Consider the following 9,225-nt stretch of genomic DNA (forward strand, 5'->3'; position numbering starts at 1 on the left):
TTTTTTTTTTTTTTTTTTTTTTGGCAGTCAGGCTTTTCTATCTGAGGAGTAGCTCAGAGTCCTTAGGAGAGGAGGCTCAGGATGAGGGCAGAGCCATGGCCCCTCTTTTGGGTTTGGTGGCTGTCATAGCAGCCTGTTTTTTCTGCCTGTTTGGAGTTTTGTTGTTGTTATTGTTTTTTATTTTGGCTTTTAATGTCTCAGCCAACTGACATCTTCTGAAGGTATAATAACCACCTTTTCTGGGGGCCTATATTATATCTACATCTATTTATCTATCTGTCTATTTTTTTCATAGCAGCCAAGAGTCCTCTTTTTAAAAATACATGTCTCCATGTACATGTGATGTTGTAAAGGCAAATCTGGGATCCATATAGATGTTTGCTTTTTTTTTTTGGTACCGGGGATGGAACTTGGGTCCTTGTGCTTGCAAGGCAGGCAGCAGAACCAATGAGCTAAAGTCCCGGCTAGATGTTTGCTTTTTGTCCTTTGCTTTTTTGTTTTCTAGGCTGAGGTTTCAGTGGGCAGAGGTTGGGCCTCTACCACCGAGTTCAATGTCATCGTTGCATATCTTGTCTGTTGGGCCCCTTCTGCCAACACTTGGGTCTCTAAGAGGGCAGTCTGTGAGATCTCTCTGACTCAAGAATATTTTGCCCATGATTTTTACAGTCATGAAGAAGTTCTGTTAACTCCCCTCATCTGCCTCAATGAGTGCACTTGCCCAGTAGGTGGGCCCGCGCCGCTACCCCATAGATCTCTACATAAGATTGCTTCCATTTCTGTTTGGGGCTCAGACTTCGGAGTGCAAACTCCTCTGGGCCCGCTGACATAATAAAATGTTGCTTCCATCTCCCTGAATGCTGCTTGACTTCTTCACCTCTAGAGACCTTTGGATAGCCATAACACTTGGCTGTAACACCGAGCTGTAATATGAAGCTGTCACACTTTGCTGTAACAGTACAATGAGAAAAAATTACTACAAAGAAAGTTGGACCTTCTTAGTGATACCAACGTGACTGACTTTGCTACGGATGTGTACAAAAACCTTTACTCTGATGACATTCCTCACACTTCGATAGAGAAAACAAAGAACTGCAGTTGTACAACCGGCACAACTTTAGGCAGAAACAGAACCAATTATGAAAATGGTTAAGTATCCAGGAACTATGAGACAAATGCAGTCAACCAGAGATGGTCATGCTATTTGATTACCTGGCAGTTTAGCACAAGTTTCAATAGGAATACTTCGATATAGCTTACAGTTGTACAAAATTCCAGTACGAGTATGGAAATGACTCAGGAGCAACTGAATATTTTTAGAGGGTTGATTCCAGCAAGTGATAGAATGCTTTCAGTTCCCTGGGGAAGGCCGGCCTCTGACATGTTCATGCATAACAGGATGTAGCCATAGAAGGCCTTACCTGCCTAAGAGACCAGAGATAACAATCCTGTGAATTCTCCGTGCCATCTCAGCAGCAAACGTGGCTCTTCTACTGGTCTCTGTTTGTTTTCTTCAACTACCCCAGAGGTTGACATAATATCAGTGATTTCTTCTTTTAACAGCCACAGTGCCTTTAATGTAATTCAGACGATTTCTTCACATATTCTCCACTATTTGACCACAGCAGCCATAACAAATAAAATATTCAAAAACACTGGCCGGTGCTAAAAGATGCGATAAAGTTATTCAACAGGAGTTTCACACACAAGGACCCGACTACAGAATTTGTTAAATGCTTACACTTTGCCTTTGGTAGGGCTCAGAAAACGCTGAGGAAAAGTAAGTCAGTGCTCACGAAAATGCCCATCTCTTCATATTTGAGACTTTCTTGTTATATTCACCTACGTATCAGCATTAACATGTTAGCAGATAAACTGAACACGACTCCAGAAGAAGCTGAAAGGTGGATTGTAAGTTTGATTAGAAATGCAAGACTGAACGCCAACAAGGTGTGGTGGCACACACCTGTAATAACAACACTTGCAAGACCGAGTCAGGAAGATTGACAAGAGGTCAAGGCCCATCTGGACTACACAGTGACTTCAAGGCCAGGCTGAACTACATAGTGAGGCCCTGCCTCAAAAAGAAAAAGACTAGATGCCAAGATTGATTTAAAATTTGGTCATGTGATTATAGGTAACAATGCAGTCTTGCCCTATCAGTGAGTAATTGAAAAGACCAAAAGCCTCCCCTCCTCCCTCCTCTCTCTCTCTCTCTCTCTCTCTCTCTCTCTGTACTGAGGATCGAATTCGGGATCTTTTGCTTGTGAGGCAGGTGGTGGAACCACTGAACTAAATCCCTGATCCAAGCCTTTCTTATGTTTTATTTTTGTTTTTGTTTTACTCTTTCTTTTAGAAGCCAGATATTAGGAACAGAGACCAGTGTCGCCATGCCTGCCTGGTAGTGCAAGGTCCTGAGTTCAACTTCTGGTACTGGGGGGAAAAATAGAAGCTCTTCATTGGCCATGAGTATTAAAAAGAAGTTTAAAATGGGGTGTGGTAACACACACCTATCATTCCACCATTCAAGCGGCTGAGGCAGGAGGATTGCCATGAATTTGAGGCCAGCCTGGGCTACATAGTGAGTTCAGGGCCAGCCTGGAATGCACAGCAAGACCTTGTCTCCAAAAAATAATAATAATGATAAATAAAAAATAAAAATAAGAAAGAAGCTTAATTAGAATAGTAGGTCATATTCTGGCTTCTATGGAGAAACTGTAAAGAAAAAATAGAAAAAGTATAAAATAAAGGGTAATATATATTTTAGAAGCAATTAGCATTCAGTATAAAGTTTAGAGAATTTGAATAAAATTCTACCTAGTTTATTTTTTTAATTACTTGTGTAAGGCTCTGGATTTGATCCCCAGAATCACAAAAAGAAAAAAAAAAATCAACACATAATAGGATGTGGAGTTCATTTCTTTAATATTTAAATATTTAGATATTATGATCAAAGACCAAATCCATTAGGAAGATTCCAAAGAAATGATTCTTTTGGCCACTAGAGATCCACACAGGGTTATGATTCGTTTGTCCACAGTTCTCAATTTCAATTGCTGTTTCAACATGTGAAAAGTTACTCAACATCGTGAATAAGCAATGCCAATGAAAACAATGTGGCCCCACAGGGACAAAGCAAGGACCAAAAGGTTTCCTCCATGGATTCTTGCAAACACTGAAAACAATAGCCGCCTTACATAAGTTCTTCCACATAACAGAAAGGAAAAAACATTGCCTAACATCTTTAACAAGGGAAGCATGGTCTTGAGGAAACAAACCCGATCGATTTCTTTGCAGCACTCAGGATGCTGAGGCAGGAGGACCAAAAGCTTAAGTCCTGACCAGGCAACTTCCCTGTCTCGAAAGAAGGGCTGGAGATGTAGCTCAGTATTAAGATCCTGGGCTCAAAATTCAGCATCCTACAAATGCTGAAATAATGTACAACACAGCAGGCCTTTGACTATTCCCAAGCCTTCCCCACAATTTTTGGCCAGGAATCATAGAATGTTTTGTCAGAACCACCTGCACTGCAAGTATAACTATTTCAAGTGGCAAGAAGTTTCTACCTGATGTTTCGAGATGTTCTGTTAACTCTGCCCTTCTGCCTCTGTAAATACGTTTGCCTGGTCTGTGAATCCAACTCCCCCTACCCCATGTGTCTATGTATAAGGTTGCTTCTATTTAAGTTCAGGGCTTGGACTTTGGAGCACAAACTCCTCTGGGCCTGCTGGCCTTATAAAAGGTTCCCTCCATCTCTCTGAGTGCCCTTCTACTTCTGCACCTCCAGAGACCTTGAGATGGCTGTAACATGTGGCTGTAACACTGAGCCGTTACACTTCCCTATAACACAAAAACAAAACAATAAAGAAAGAAATAAACAAAAACAGGAAAGAAATGAAAGAAAAAAGAAATTTCAAAACTGGGTGAGCAGGGCTGGGGATTTGGCTCAATGGTTCTGCTGCCTGCCTCACAAGCACAAGGACCCAAGTTCAATCCCTGGTACCATAAAACAAACAGACAAAACTGGGTGTGCTACAGCAAGAGAAACCACTAACAAAATAAAAGGACAACATAGTGTGGGAAAAAAATTTTGCCAGCTGTTCCTCAGACAAAGGACTAATATCTAGAATATTTAAAGACCTAGTAAAGATCAGACGCCTCAAATTTAAAGACCCAATCCAAAAATAGGCATCTGAAATGAACAGACATTTCTCAGACAAAGAAGGAAAAGCAAATAAACATATGAAAAAAACGCTCCACATCACTGGCCACTCAAGAGATGCAGATGGAAACAACACTGAGATTCCACCTCACCCCAGAAAGAATGGCTGCTATCAAGAAATCAACCATAACAATGCTGGTGGGGCTGTGGGGAGAGAGGAACCCTTCTCCACTGCTGGCGGTAGTGTAGACCACTGTGGAAATTAGTGTGAAGATTCCTTAAAGACCTAAAACTAGAGGTTCCGTTTGACCCAGCTATTCCCCTGCTTGATAGCGTCCTGAAAGAATTGAAAGCATCAGACCACAGTGATATATGCACACCCATTGTTACAGCAGCACAATTTGTAATCGCTAAATCTTGGAAACAGCCCAAATGCCATTCAACCAATAAATGGATAAAGAAGATGTGTGGGGTTGTTTTTTTTGTTTTTGTTTTTGTTTCTTTAACAACAGAGTCCTATTCTGCCACAAAGAAGGATAAGCTTGAGACATTTATAGCTGAATGGACGGACCTTGAGACCATACTCTTCAGTGAAATAAATCGAACACAGATGTCTAAATACTGCATTGTTTCTCTAGTACGAGAAACTGAAAGTAGAAATAAGGACTGAATTGTATAATAGATACCAGGGCATGGGGAAAACTGCTCCAATGAGAAAGGGAACGGTGTGTTGGGGGGGAGACAGGACAAGAAAAAAAAACAGAAAATTGAAGGAAAAAATAGAAATAAAGATTTTGTGTATAAAGGAAGGAGAGAATGGAGAAAAAAAAGAGAAGAGGCAAGATATATCATGTACTGGTACAAATTCCCTATGATGAGTGTCGTGTATATCTAAACTGTACCAATAAAGGCTTTGCTAAAGAAATAAAGTTTGAGACCAGGTTCAGATTTTAAAAATAAAAACTTGGTGTGCGAGGTGCACACCTATAATTCTAGCACTCTGAAGTCTGAGTCAGGAGGATTATAAAGTGAGCCCAGCCTGGGTAATATAACAAGACCCTGTCTCGATCACAAAATGAAAAGAGCTGAGAGAAATACCTTGGGATGTATGTAGCTGAGTGCTAATACCTGTGTTCCATAAACCTCAGTACCTCAGAAAGAGAAAGAAAGAAAGAAAGAAAAAGCAAGCAAGCCAGTGTGGTAGCACAGGCCTGTAACCTCAGCAGTCTGGGAAACTGGGACAGGAGGGTTCTAAACTTGAGCCCAGCCTAGATAATTTAGCAAGACTGTCTCAAAAATAAAAACTAGCCAAGCGTTGAGGCACACACCTGTAATTCCAGCATTTGGGAGGCCGAGGTGAGTTCGAGTCCAGCCTGGGTTACAGAGAAAGATCTTGTATATATGTAAATATATATATGTTTGTTTCTTTTTTAGGAAAGGTCTTATTCTGTAGTTGAGGCTGGTCTTGAACTTGCTATGCTGCTCAAACTGGCCTCGGGGGAATCCTCCTGCCTCAGCCTCCCGCGTGCTGGAATTACAGATGTGTGCAATCAGGTCCAGCCCAAAATATTTAAGATAAATAGTCCTCATTTAATGGCATATTAATACTGTTTTGATTTAGGACTGAGGTACGCTATTTGGACAGGATCTGTCTTTAAAACTTTTTATATTTTTGAAGCAAAACTTTTACTGGTACATTTTTTTTGTTTTGCTTTTTTTTTTTGAGACAGGGTCTCACTATGTGGTTGAGACTGACCTGGAACTATGTAGCCCAGGCTGGTCTCGAACTCACAGCGTTCCTCCTGCCTCAGCCTCCCTAGTGCTGGGATGACAGGCGTGCGCCACCACGCCCAGCTCCCATTCTAGGCATACATAGTGATAGCATTCATCATAGGGAATTTGTACTTGTTCAGGATATGAAGTGGGGTTTTTTTTGGAACCGGGGATTGAACTGGGGACCTTGCCCTTGTGAGACAGGTGGCGGAACCACTGAGCTAAATCCCCGGCCCCTATTCATGATTCCTCCCCTTCAACTCCTCTTCCCCTCCTTATTTACAAAAGCTCTGTTTCCATTTCTTCCCCTCCATTCTCCCTTTTCCTCATTTCTTCCTCATTGTCCTTGCCTTCCCTCGTTACCCTTCTCATTTGAACATTTTCTTCCCATTTCCCAGTATCGAGTATACATTTTGCCCCTAATTTCCATTTTTGGTTTTCACTCCGGAGAAACAACGTGGGTGTGTCTTTTCTATGTAAGTTCTGTACGTCTTGTGGGCAGACCTCAACGCCTTTCTTTTTGGTACAGCATTCCTCATTTACACAGCACTATAATTTTTCCCAATCACACTGTGTGGTACAGTGCTGTGGTTTTATGTTCAGTTATACTTTACAGCACTGCATGTAAGTGTTGTGTAAATAAAAGCAAAGGCATAAAGTTAGAGTTTCCTTTGACCATTCCTTGGTTCTCACTATCTGTTTTTGTTGTTGTTTTGTTTTGTTTTTGACGCAGGGTCTCACTATGTAGTTGAGATTGACCTGGAACTCACTATGTAGCCCAGGCTGGTCTCGAACTCACAGCGATCGTCCTGCCTCAGCCTCCTGAGTGCTGGGATTACAGGCCTGCGCCACCACACCTGGCATGAATATCTGTTTTTTTGTGTTTGTTTTTTTTTTTTGTGTGTGTGTGTGTGTGTGTTTTTGTTTTTTAGTTTTGGGTTTTTTTTTTGGGGGGGGGATCAAACTCAGGACCCTGTGCTTGCAAGACAGGCAGCAAAACCAATGAGCTAAATCCCCAGTCCTTGGTTCTAAATATCTGAATGTGCATACTATACCCTCTTCCTCATATAGCTTGCACCACCACACCCGGCTAGGAGAAGAGCATTTTTTAATGTTTTATTTATTAATATGTGCTTGGATGACATTAAAATTTTTAAAAATTTAACATTGTACAAAAAATTTTCATTTCTACTTTTTCCCCATTCAGTTTATCGGTACATTTAAAGCAAACAATACAGTTCCATTCATCATTGGGATCTGGTACCTTTACACGATGTATCTTGGGTCTTTTTTCCCCCCTTCCCTTGCCCTCCCTTCACCCCCTCCACCCTTTCCTATTTACAAAGACTTTGTTTCCATTTTTTCATTTAAAAAAAATTTTTTTTAAAGGAAAGGGGGCGTAGCTCAGTGTGAAGGCCCAGTGGAAAATAAACAAATAAATAAGAAGACCACGATTTTGTTCATGAAATGTAAAGTTCCTACCTAAGATATGAACAAAACATAGCCAGACATATAGAAAAAGACCATTCATCACCATAACTTGGGTTTGTTCAGGAATGCAAGCTTGACTGAATGTTAGAAAACAAAATTACAAAATTTACCACACTAAGAAAACAAGAAAAACCACGAGCCATCTCAAAAGAAAGCCCTTGATAACATTTACTCATTTGCCAACATTTACTCGTGATAAAAACTCAGCAACCAGGAAAGGAGGGAAACTTTCATCTGATAAACTGTAGCCACAGAAACATACTGTATAGGAAAATCACTTCATGAAACAGTGGTCATTAAACATCTTCTAATAAACATTACAAATCAATCCTCACTCTCTTCCAAGGGGGAAAAAAACCCTACAGTATATCTTGTACCTAACGATAAAACATAAAACGACTTCCTATTGATCAGGCTCAAGATAACAATCACTCAGTTTCATCACTTCCTTTCAATAGTATAAAGGAAGTCCTAACCAGTACAAGAAGAGGAAAAAACAAGCCACATATGGTGGGGCATACCCATGATCCCAGCACTGTGGGAGGCTGAGACAGGAGGATCACTTGATCCTCAAGTTTAGCTGGGCAGCACAGATTGCTTCTTAGAAAAACATAAATGAATAACACAAAACTGAAATGTGGCTGGTGGCACAACCCAGTAGTACAGCACTTGCCTAATAGGTTAGCCTCTGTATTCAGCCCATCATCACAAAGAAAAAAAAAGTGAAAGGAAAAAAAGACCGAAATACATAAAGAGGAATAGAATATCCAAGAACTTTGAGGCAACTATAAAGGGTGTAGCATATATTAAATGTAAATAACAGATGGAGAGCTAAAGAGAAAAGAACAGATGAAATAGTTGAATCGATATTTAAATCAGGCTTAGTGGCCCCATAATCCCAGCACTCTGAGAGGCTGAGGCAGGAGGATCACAAGTGTAAGCCTAGCCTGGGCTACATAAGGAATTCAAGGCCATCCTAGACTGGACTATCTAGAGAGACTCTTTCTCAAAAAAAACAAAAGTGGCCTGGGGATTCAGCTCAGTGGTTCAGCTCCCTGCCTCGCAAGCACAAGGTCCCGAGTTCAATTCCTGGCACCCCCCCACCAAAAAAAGCAAGTGCAGTGTGGTGGCACACACCTGTAATCCCAGCACTTGGGAGGCTGAGGCAGGAGGATTGCTGCTAGTTCAAGGCCAGCCTCAACTACACAGTAAGACCCTGTCTCAAAAACAAAAACAAACAGGGTGTAATCCCAGCCCTGGGAGGATGAGGAAGTAGGATCACTGCAAATTCAAGCCAGCCTGGGCTACAAAGTGAGTTCAAGGCCAGCCTGAACTGAACAGTGAAACCCTATCTCAATCAAACGAGCAAACAAAACCAGGAAAAAAAATCCAGAAAATAAAAAACCTTGAGCGGGCATTTTAGGAAAGAGGATCTCCAGATGGCCAGTGAACATATTAAAAGGCGCACAACTTCACAGCTGTCAGATTAAATCCACCACATACCACCACTACACATCCATCAGCATGGCTAAAATGAAACACTGATATTCCCAAGTTTTGGCGAGGATAAGGCAAAACAGAAAGCCTCTTTGGAACACTGGCAATGTCTCTTAAAGCTACCGTGTGTACCCTGTGTCCAGCAACGCTGCTCGTAGGAACTTATCCAACATAAAAGCATGCATCTGCACACCAAAGGATCCAAGAATGCCGGAGATGTACCTCAGTGGCACTGTGCCCGCCTGGCAAGTGCAAGGTCCTGAGTTCAATTTCCGGTACCAAAAAAAAAAAAAAAAAAAAAAAAA

At 41.3% G+C, this 9,225-nt stretch overlaps 1 pseudogene; it reads left to right on the forward strand.

Moving 5' to 3' along the window:
• Positions 1 to 9,225, forward strand: part of LOC104848312 — a 20,738-nt pseudogene that overhangs the window by 5,373 nt on the left and 6,140 nt on the right.

The sequence above is a fragment of the Fukomys damarensis genome, unplaced genomic scaffold (genome assembly GCF_012274545.1).
Source record: "Fukomys damarensis isolate Sample0158 unplaced genomic scaffold, DMR_v1.0_HiC HiC_scaffold_12, whole genome shotgun sequence".
Classification (NCBI taxonomy): Eukaryota; Metazoa; Chordata; class Mammalia; order Rodentia; family Bathyergidae; genus Fukomys; species Fukomys damarensis.